Consider the following 11,467-nt stretch of genomic DNA (forward strand, 5'->3'; position numbering starts at 1 on the left):
TGCAAAAATATGCTGCATAAGTCTTCACATGAAAATGTTATTGATATTATTTTAATTTAGCACTAAGTGACCCTTTCTTTAACCTAACTGTTAACATTACAGCCCTCAATAGGGTTTTAAGAAACCCCATGAATTTGATAGGGAACCATTTATGTAATGCCCTCTATGTCCATTAGGTACTAAACTAAAACTTGGCATCCTTTATAATCTTCAAAACTACTAATATCGTCTAAGGCCTTTGTCTTGTAACCATCAATATCCGCAAATGGCCATGGTACAGTCAGTATCATAAACCTTTATAATAAAACTAATACGTTCTTGAACTGTTTGCTAATAACTACTTATTTACATTTCAAATGTATATATTTAGTTTTTGTGAGTTACGCATTTGCTTGTTTCTTTCACCTGTGCCATTGAATAATATTTAATTAAAAATTGTAAATAGAACTTTAACTTTTCTGCAGCACTTGTTGTATCTTTGTTTGGCCCTGTGGCTGATTGGTAGATAATGCCATTTGGCATTTAGACCACCATTTGTACATTGTTGCATATAAGTATATTTTGAGCAATAAAGTTTAAATAAATAAATAACTTTTGTAGCCATCTGTACTTGTGACGGTCCCTTCAATCCCCTAGAGGTCACTTCCTCTTGTAGTTAATTATAATAACTGAAGGGACCACGTGGCCGGACTCGAAGGCCACTTTGTACTCTCGCTTAATGTCCAGACCCTTTCTTGATATGGCCGTGCAACTAATTGATTACAGTTGGGTAAATTAAGTGAGGAATGTGTCAAATTAGCGGGGTCGCGCAGCATTGCTATTGTCTGTTTGTTCTTTTACAGGTAAGTATCTTATTTGAGAGAGGGTGGTCATGACCCTCGCTCCGGGTAGTTCCTTATGCAAAGGTTGTCCATCGCTATTCAACGTGGCAACGCGGCGAGCGTGATGGACTCCTTTGCATCTGGAGGGACTCGGAACGAATTTTGTGAATAGTTTTTGTTATATGACATGTTATGACATTAGTAATTTTTGGATTTGTATTGTATTGTAGATTGTAAGATTTGTATTGTATTGTAAACTTATTCGTGAATATTATTAAATCATCGATTTTTTTTGGTTCCGGAATCAAAAAACATTGGCGAAGCAAATCATTAAAACTATGTACGGTATGTACGTCGAGGACGCTTTTCACGGTTAAAAATTAGACTCCATTATTTGTTCCTTTAGTTTCGGGAACTTAAGACATAACTTATTGTGTTTCTTTACGTGCATGTTTTTCATGTATAATCAATTATCCATACTCCATATACCATGTATGAAATTATTTGAGTTTATTCGTAAAGGTTGAGTCGGAAGGAAACATGGTTTTAAACACTATTATGAACATAATTTACCTATTTACAAATGTTGTACCTATTGTACTCGTAAGACAACACGTAATTAACAAACTATTAGATTCCCTCCAACAATACGGGAAGCAATTGATGCGTAAACTAATTACCTGTTCCATATAGCATGTAAGGCCCTTCATTTCTGTTGCTAAACTCAATTACATACTCTGACGACCGAGTCCTCATGGTACACGCACCAATATATCAAGAGCCCTCTGCGTACATGAGAAACTCTCATGCAACAACCCAACCTCTGTACAACAAAGCTCAAGTTGTTTTGGAACGATAGTGTGTAGGTACCTATAGCTCTATTACGTTATACCTAACTATTTGAAAATGTAGATTAGCTATTGCCTCTTATGGTACGGATGATAGGAGACGCTAAAATCAATTATTTTGATCTAATAGTTGAAAGTGTTCTTATTCTCGTTAAGGAGTAACGAGTTTCGTATTAACCCTTTTCGGAGAATAGATTGGATATTAATTTTGGAAGCTGATAGTGAGCGTTGCCTGAGTGATGAAGCCTAGAACCGATTAGTGTAGGCATCTTGCTTTAGGTGTATGATCAAAAAATACGCGTATTATGTACTTATATCTAGTTCATACATATAACTATTTACATGTGATGATAATAATAGGGAATATTAGGCAAAGCTCTGCGTAGGTGGCGTAACTAGTACACATACAGTAAACAAACATCAATGACACATCATACGTCACTACGTCAATCACATGACCTCCCGTGAAACACGACAATCGAAAGTTCGGTGTCTGTCTCTCTATCACTCTTGCATATTCGAGCGATAAAGAGGCAGATAACTAAATTTAGATTTTCGCGTTTACCGGCAGGCCCTTGTTAACAAACCGCCTTGATGCATCAATGTCATATTTTATTGTCTGTGAAACCTTTTCAAAAAACAGTTTAAGGCACAGCATGTATAAGTTAGTCTATGAATTTACTAGAGTACTACTGCTGCACTCTGGCGGCAGAACATTGCAGTAATATCCCCTATTAAAGACTTATGACGATGTTAAGAGCTTTTACTCGTAAATATATCTCTGGGAAACTAAGTTATTTTTTATCAAGTATTTTGATTTGTGCTTTTTTAAAGTAGTCATAAGTACTACTATAAATGATAAAGTGAAATAAATGTCTTATACTAAAGAAAAAGTGACTAAGCCTTCCAGTAAAGGAGGATTGAGTCACTTTTTCTGTAGTTTATGCCATCTATTTTAGTGTATAGCTCTTAAGTAAATACTTTTCTCTGTAACATTATTATAAACGTAGTTAAGTAGCTTCTAGTGAAATGAATAAAAGTTATAATTTCTCTTTGAAACTCAGCTGTATTGCGTCGTGCAAAGTAATTAAACGCCACTATAGACTTCAGAATTCATTGTGTTTTCGTTTTTTTTTTCAAGAATGTTGATATTATGTCGGCAAACTTTTAATGTATGCCCGTTGCGCAGTGAATGCTCTCAGTGGGGCGGTGTGGGGAGGGAAACTTGCTCCGTCGATTCCAGATGCTTGAAGAACTAATTTAACTGCCTTCGGTCCCCCACTGCCACTTCAATAAATTCTAAACTATATCTAAATAATTCTCGCAATTCTATTTTGCGGCGGCAATTTTACATTTTGCAAACCGTGATAAATATGAAACGCCTTCAAAACTTTAGCTATGCAGTATTAATCGTGTTTTGCTTGTTTTTACAGTTCTCGTTCTTTTGATTCTTATGGCAAAAAATATTTTAGCCTCGTCAAACTGAAGTGACGACGGCTGAATATATAAGAGTAGGAATATTGATGGAAGAAATGTCACTTATTGGGTTAGGCTCATTAAAAATGTCAGACACATTACGAAAGAAATATATACCCCTTTAAATTGATAGGTATTCACTTTGTATTGCCTGTCTGCTTGTTCCGTATTAGAGAAAATAAAATACATATACCTATACATACATCACATCAAGCATAACATAATAAGACGTCACGTACAAACAATCAGCAGACGTCATCCGCACCTCATCAAAATATCGCGTTACACAAATTCGGCCGAGCCAATTATCCGTGCGCTCATTTTCCGTCCCATTCCCCGGTGTAATGATCACGTGGTGATTTTGACAGTTGCGCCTGGTTTTACTCCCTATGTAGGGTAAGGTTGGAGTTTGCAAAGATGAACGAGCATCAAACATTCGCTACAAATCAGATATTTAAATAATTGCTAGGTCCTGACATTTACGAATAAGACCGACAAAATCGCCCTCATCATTAGATATAATAATAAAATTAGATATAATAATAAATAAATAAGATTTAATATATATACAGCTTATTGCCAGATGGCGTGACTAACGCAGCAGGTCTCAGTTCCATTGATTTTGTTCAGCGTTTAGACCTCTGCTTCCGAGTTTGAGTATCGCAGCTCCATCTATTGAACGGAATTTGAGTTATTTTGATGTAGGCCTCAGTTCCATCCATTTTTTTCGACCTCTTGTCAAAATAGCTCGACTTTCATTCAATAGAAGGCGCTGAATATTGAGACACAATCTTCTAGTTTTATTCGTCAATGGTCCTAAAAACGACTAGAGTATTATCAAAGTGATGTCGACTGTAGAGTGCCCGCGGTGTATATATAGCTAGCTAGAGACCATGGCCTAAAGCCACAGTGAAGAATTTCAGCTAAAGAAAAGGCAAAATACCTTTGGTGTGTTCGCATAGCGAAACCACCCCCTAACATCACAGGCAAAATGCGCTCTCCAAATGCAAATGTCAGTCATTAACATGCATTGCGCGAAGTCGCCCGTCTAATTAGGATAACTCACTTGACACGGACTCAGATATCATGACCATCAAATTATCTGCAATCCGCAAAGATTCTTACCTCGTTCACATAAGAACTATTTTTGGTTGATTTGTGTTTGGTATAAGTTGGTTCAAGTATGCGAGAATTACGGCTAGTTTATTAGAATTCATGTTTGCCGATATGTTTGTACTTAAAACAAACAGGGGGCCTAGCCAAAACGCATTTCGAAAAAAGATATCGCTAACGAATCGATAAAAAATGTATGGGAATGACAGGTACCGTAGATGAGTCTGTCGAAAAATATTAACGAATACAAAAATGTTAGCCAAGTTGCAATGTTGTAACGAAACGCAAAACTTTCGTTACCGGGATTCGACATCTGTCATACATTGTCTAGCCAAGTGACACTTTTGACAAGCGTTATCGCCTCCTAGGTGTCGATACGTAGCGCGAGCTATCCCCTTGCAGATAACTTACCGAAGCACAAGAAAATACCGAATAATAGTGTTTGTAAATTAGAATTTGTAATAAAAAGCATACTTCAACATTATTGTGGGCGGCGAACAACGCGGAAGTGTCGCTTAGACGCAGGCGCCGTCTGAAAAATCGCCTCTATTGAAACTTGAAACTGCTTAGGAAAGGACTGCCCTTAGCTGGTGATCTTATCATGTATGCTACGATCAAAGGATTGTGGGCCGTACGCAGCATTTCACCCAAAGGATCCAATGTGACCGAGGCGCTGAATATCTACCTATCTATAGTGACAGTGTCATGGAAAAATGGATTATGCACCCACAAATGCAACACGAAACAATGTCCCTACAAAGGTAAGAGTGAGTCAATAACTTATCCCTACTATACCTACTAATAAGTATATAAAATATGTTATTAATGCTAAAATAACTAATGTGTTCCTGTTACGTCATCAAATATAAACCGATGAACGGTGTAGATTAAATTTGGTACCCATATGCGCAATGGCAAGCACTTGTTTTTCAATAGGAAAGTGAATTGAATGTGTAAAGGCAAAGGTATATAGGTAAAGGCTTTACAAATATAGATAAAGACTCGGGAACAAAAGTTCTTCACACAAATAAATGCCCTTCCCGGGAAGCAAAACCATCACCTTCATAGGCAAGGTCACTAACAACTAGCAATATTGTAGTGTCATCCCATTTTCTTAAATTGATTTGAAAGGGATGAGACTACAGTGTTGCTACTTTTTAATTTCTACAATTTCTAGTCGGACTCTACAGTAAGCTCAAGAAGACTTGTGTTGTGGGTACTTAGGGTATTTAGATAACTATATATAGATGGTCAAACCAATTTGTCAGTCAGTAAGAACCAGGAAAACTATACTCATACTTATCTTTTGGGTGCTAGTACTGGTATATGACAAAGCTAGTATGATTCTCTCTGTCTTTGTTTGAAATGAGACAGTCCTTTGACAAACTATACTTAAATACATAGACAACACCCATGACTCAGGTACAAAATATCTGTGCTCATTACACAAACAAATTTCCTTACCGGGGATTCAAACTCAGGATTATCAGCTTAACCGGCAGGGTCACTAGTCACTACCAACTAGGCCAGACGGGCTGTTGTCATACATATACATTATCAACCATATTAATGAAACTTTTTCATATTATGAAACATTGTATATGACTTCTTTTGGCAGGCGCAGATACAGTCAGCTGCAGAGAAAAGGTCCCACCCCTGCATACAAACTTCTATGTAGTGGTGGTACCTTTTCTCTGCAGCTGACTGTACCTACACACTATATAAAAATAATCATAACATGTACTTACACAAAACATTTAGTTTTTTTTTGTCATATGACTGGTAGAGAATAAGTATTATAACCAAATGTTACAGAGTTTGTTGAAAAACTAAGCATTCATTTTGTTTCAGGTGACTTGGATATTCATTGCAGCCTTGGCATATGAACCAATACTTTATGGTGCTCCAAAGTCAGGGTCAAGGGAAGAAACTATGTCACATGTACAACCACAAAAATATATTGAGTGTTGTTTTACTATTTTAATACACTGTACATAATATATGTACAAACAAGAAAAGAATGCTTGGCTACTGATTTCATGCTGCTGGCAAAAAATACCTGCTGCATCTTTCATTAATAGATTTTCAATAAAATAAATTAACTTTTTAACCCAATCATTGTGTCATTTATTTATGGTGGTTACCACCTTAACTTTTGGTATGCTTAGGAGCAGATCTGCTCCCATGTACTTACCTATATTCAACTTTAAAAAATGCATTAATTTTTAAAAGTTGTCTTTGTAAAACGACCGGTCTGGCCTAGTGAGTAGTGACCCTGCCTGCTAAGCCGATGGTCCTGGGTTCGAATCCCAGTAGGGGCATTTATTTGTGTGATGAACACTAATATTTGTTCCTGAGTTATGGGTGTTTTCTATGTATATAAGTTTGTATTTGTCTATATAAGTATGTGTATCGTCGCCTAGCACCCATAGTACAAGCTTTGGTTAGTTTGGGGCTAGGTTGATCTGTGTAAGATGTCCCCAATATTTATTTATTTATTTATTTTATTTTATTCAATTATGATTGATATATAAATTACAATTTTTTGACAGGAGCATACAAAAGGTTAAATATGAACAGCCAGTAGCTTAGCGGGTGAGATTACCTTCCCAAATTTCCATTGACTATAAATAATAAAGATGTGTTTAATTCATTTTTACGCCTCACTCACTTAGGTATTTCTATTACTGAGTAAACAAAAATCAAAGACAGGTAGGTAATAAAAAAATAATATTAAGTAACAATATGATTTATTAGTTTTGGTTTCACAGGCAGCTTTTATCTTATCTAATGCATCTTCTTAGTCGGCGTCTTCATTGCTGAAGGTTGTGTCTAGTTTGAAGAGTTTCCTGCGCGATGTACCATGCTTTTCCAAGTGTTCCTGTCCTCGGCGATCTTAATAGATAAATCTAATGCATAACATCTATGTATTCAATGTCCGCTTGACTTTTGTTAATTTCGAAAATGTTTGAAGTCTATGAAGTAAATGAATTCACTGAGGTTACACTGATTCGGGCAAACCTGTCCACAATTTCACTTCACGGTTTGAATCAATACTAACGCTTAAAGTATTGTCTCTTCTGGTCAAGTAAGCCAGCAGTGCACGTCCTTAGCACTGGTAACTGCCATGAAGGCGTCATTGCAGCGGCAGCTCTGACTGTACGTGCCAACTTGGCGAGGACTTCTCAGCGTGGAAGAAGAGCCCGCGGAGCCGCTCTTGCCCGCTCTGGCTGCGTCGCCGCCTTGGTTGGGGCTGCGGGGACGACGGCTGTCTGAAATTGTTAAACTTTAGGTCAAAATTATATGCAATTAACAACGCACTCTTCAAATATTACACTATATAGAGTTATTTTATCACGAAATTGTGATAAACTAAGTTAAACAAATACCAACATATTTAATTTGCTTACCGATAAAACAATTATTTTCTCCAAAATTAGATTCGCTGTTCACTTGACACTCTTGACAGCTGACAGATGATGTTTCTTGACGGTTTTGAACGAGAACCACAGACAAAAATTAATTTTTACCGACTTGGCGCATAGAATGAGCGAAAACTAAAAAGATTGCCTCTTGGCTAGGTTATTATAAACATTATCGACTAGTCGCTCGCGAACGTAGAGATCGAATCGATAAGGAGCGAATGTAATTTGGCTACGGGCCCTGCTCCTTAAATCTATTAATGACGTCTTCGATACTATGTTATTAGTTATTGCAAAATTCACACAGCTATTTAACTGAGGTAACAGGCGGCCGTATGCTTGAAGCTACTGACCGGGTATAAAAAACGCAGGTTGCAAATCTGAGTCCTACAACACGATACAGTTTAATTGCAGACTTAAGTTTTGCAATGGTCCCTGTATAGCCAGACAGAAAATCAGAGGATCCAAGGATCATCTAGTTGTGCTCCAACCTGTGACATAATCAATTCCTTGTTTAAGACACTAGAAAAGTTCTAGAAGACTCCCACTCAGTACTAGCACCTACTTCAAAGGAACAAGCATCGAGTTTCCGCTAAGGGGTCAAACAGATCACTGTGTTATGTCTTTCCTGTAGACATACACAAAAGTTAAGGGCTATAAAGGTTAATTTTCTTATTTAACCCTTATCCATGTGAAAAGGTCCTCCTTTTATTTAAAGAACTATGATAAAATCATTACTTACATGCCCACAAGCTGTTAACTATTGCCCACAGGAGAGAAAACTAGTGTGTTATCGCGAACAGTACATTTTTCTCTCCTGTGGGCAATAGTTAACAGCTTGTGGGCATGTAAGCAATGATTTTATCATAGTTCTCTAAATAAAAGGAGGATCTTTTCACGTGGATAAGGGTTAAATAAGAAAATTAACCTTTATAGCCCTTAACTCTTGTGTATGTCTAAAGGAAAGACATAACACAGTGATCTGTTTGACCCTAAGATGTTACTAAGTCCTTGTTTACCTCGTCCATGCCCAAGCAATATAAAATTCTAATCCGAATAGACTTAAACGACTGGCAAGCACAATAAGTTTATTTATGGGTATAAAAATGTTTGGATATAAAGTTTTATCTCCTGCTTATAGCTAATATTGCCGTTCAGTTATTGTAATACTCCTGAAATTGCATCCGATCCGATCCCTTTGGGACATTAGTAGGAACTAGGAAAACGATCGTTGACAAAGAAAAAATATGTATAAGTACGTTGTAAATAAATGTTGTAGCTTGCATTTTTTGGTTTTAAATATGTAAAATATTTTCATGCTCTAAAATCTAAAGTTAGTAATTATAACACAAACCAAACATTTTTTACTACTTTTAGATTTACGAGTAAGTAAGTGTATTGTCTATGTCACAAGCACATTTCTCCAATATCCTGTATTGACAATATATCGTATCCTGACAATAAAATATATTTTCATTTTATATAATTTAGCAAAACGCGTAGGTTTTCATTCCGAATGAATGCTCGCACAAAAACGGGAAAACTCATAGCAAAATACCTATTCATAATAATTACCCGGCTACACACAGTATGCCCAATGTTTATTAAGAACAGCGGGAGTTTTCATTAAACAACATATGCATCTCGAAAGTATTTTAAAAAGGCTTTTGTAAGCTACCCTTTGCCGACAAGAGTTCGCGAAATGCTCTTTTATACTCCAAGAGGATGCCCGTTTTGTTACGTCGAAACCACACCATGCCATATTATCCAGATCAATAACAGTAAGTTAGTTTATGAGAGATCATTAAACAATCGAAAATAATCCACAAAATTTAAAAAGTTCAATTAACTTAACTTGCGTAGAAATTTATCATTACAGTTATCCAGACTAATACAGTAATACAGACCAATACACCATTGCAATTACAAGTTCATCTGTTATATAAGTAGGTTCAACTTATTGTAAACTTATATGTATACATACATTATGACAAACTTTATAAGCATTTTCAAGTAGCGAAATAGGTAGCTTAAAAATGGTTTCCCTGACTAAAACTGTATACTATGTAAAGGACTCCGAAAACAGATCTTTAAACAATGTGTGTTTTGTTAACGCGACGCTATTCTGATGAGGGTTCTGCATAAAGCGCGTAATGGTATCTTATGGAGGACGGTACGTCCTATGTTTATGCTGATTTAAATAAGCTAATATGATTTCATTTACAGATTTAAATAAATATATTTTTTTTTCTATTAAAATTATAATAAAATAACTGAACTTATGGAGTCAGCAACCGAACTTAAAGTTTACATTTAGTAAAGTGGTGGTACTTAGAGTTAGACCACGAAAAGTCTGCAGCGATTTTGATAGCAACGCAGTGCAAGTGTTATTTGTACGTCATAATTTCATTCGAGCACTAGCACCACTACCTTTCGCTTAGAACGAAATACTAAGGTATTTATTTAGATTAGGTACTATTTAAGCAATAACATCCCTATAATATTCTTTACAGTTACTCGTACATTATGTATCCAACCTAAAGTAAATGTAAGCCGTCAAAGAAGGATCAAACTTAAAGCCACATAACGGAATACATAACTTTACATTGCAAGTTCTTATCCCAAAACTTCGAACATATCCAATCAAAGAGGTTTATGATATTACAGTCAAATTTACATCGTAAACACTAACTATGGGGTCTATCAAAATTCCCCAATAGTTTCGCCTTTAAGGATTACCTTTTGTAAACTGAAATGGGACGCAATCATCATCTGCCTACCAGGATTACACGAGGGCGGTGGATTACACACGCTCTCAGATTATTGGCAGAGAGTGGACTAAACAGATCAAATGAAACGGTTCATCAATAACATTTTGGTGATTTCTGCCTAAACTGATAGAGAATACCGTAGGCAACTAGGCATAGAAGATTTAGAGACAGGTGCTTGTTTCTGGTATCACAAAATCAGGAATGAAAGTACAGTATATACCTACTTAGTAAATATATTAAATTATCAAATCGTGATTGTTTCGATCGTGGTACAGTTGATGTCAATACGAGCTCGTACGTAATCAATGTATTGTTTTTAGGTTAGTATGTATGTAACGTTGATACAATTATGGTGATAATATGAGTGCAATACGGTTAGTCATAACCCTCGTGACCAGTAAAATAAGGAAATAAAATCAAAGAATTTATGGCAAAGAATATTTAGCCTGAAATGATTTATTACATTTAGATTATTAATTATTATTTTTCTCTATTATAGTAATTTAGTACAATACTTACAATAAAAAGTAACCTAAAATTAATACTTCCTACAAAACTAAAACTAATACAAAAAAAAAACTAAAAAATCAAATTAACATCTATCTGTATCGGTTTGATTTATACAAACCAAACTGTATACACGTTTGAGAGAGTTTCGCTTCTGCGTTTTGATTGTTCTACCCTAACTATGTCTTATTATGCCTTAGCCCCGGGGGCACAGTCCCCTTTGGTCCTCCGCAAATATTCCATATAATCATTCGCTTTTAATTATTATTGCTTAGTGGTGAAGTTTTGTTTGATGTATTGATTAGAATCGTGTTTGTTAGAAGTGCCGGTGGTCGCAGCAATAGATACTGTACTCTCAAGGGGTTGCTTTGTTACACGATGGATAGTAATAGTGGGATTATCTCTTTATTGATATGACCTACTATAAAAGGACGCTTGAGAATAGTTTTAAATTCAATTATTTTTTAAGTTACTTTTTATAACATTTTAAGGAAACTAATGAATGGGAA

At 35.9% G+C, this 11,467-nt stretch overlaps 2 long non-coding RNA genes across 3 annotated transcripts; one reads left to right on the forward strand and one right to left on the reverse strand.

The window, feature by feature from the left end:
• The first annotated feature begins 4,402 nt into the window (after nucleotides 1-4,402).
• LOC134800737 (uncharacterized) lies at nucleotides 4,403-6,373 on the forward strand. Its single transcript, XR_010145559.1, has 2 exons — nucleotides 4,403-5,019; nucleotides 6,110-6,373. It is a non-coding gene; the product is annotated as an uncharacterized LOC134800737 (long non-coding RNA).
• Nucleotides 6,374-6,991: 618 nt separating this feature from the next.
• Nucleotides 6,992-7,819, reverse strand: LOC134800791 (uncharacterized). 2 transcript variants are annotated; one of them, XR_010145564.1, is made up of 3 exons: nucleotides 7,669-7,811; nucleotides 7,180-7,530; nucleotides 6,992-7,057 (listed from the first exon to the last, which is right to left on the reverse strand). It is a non-coding gene; the product is annotated as an uncharacterized LOC134800791 (long non-coding RNA). The 2 variants fall into 2 exon arrangements; XR_010145563.1 differs by having other exon boundaries at nucleotides 7,180-7,819.
• Between the last annotated feature and the right edge of the window lie 3,648 nt (nucleotides 7,820-11,467).

The sequence above is a fragment of the Cydia splendana genome, chromosome 1 (assembly GCF_910591565.1).
Source record: "Cydia splendana chromosome 1, ilCydSple1.2, whole genome shotgun sequence".
Lineage (NCBI taxonomy): Eukaryota > Metazoa > Arthropoda > Insecta > Lepidoptera > Tortricidae > Cydia > Cydia splendana.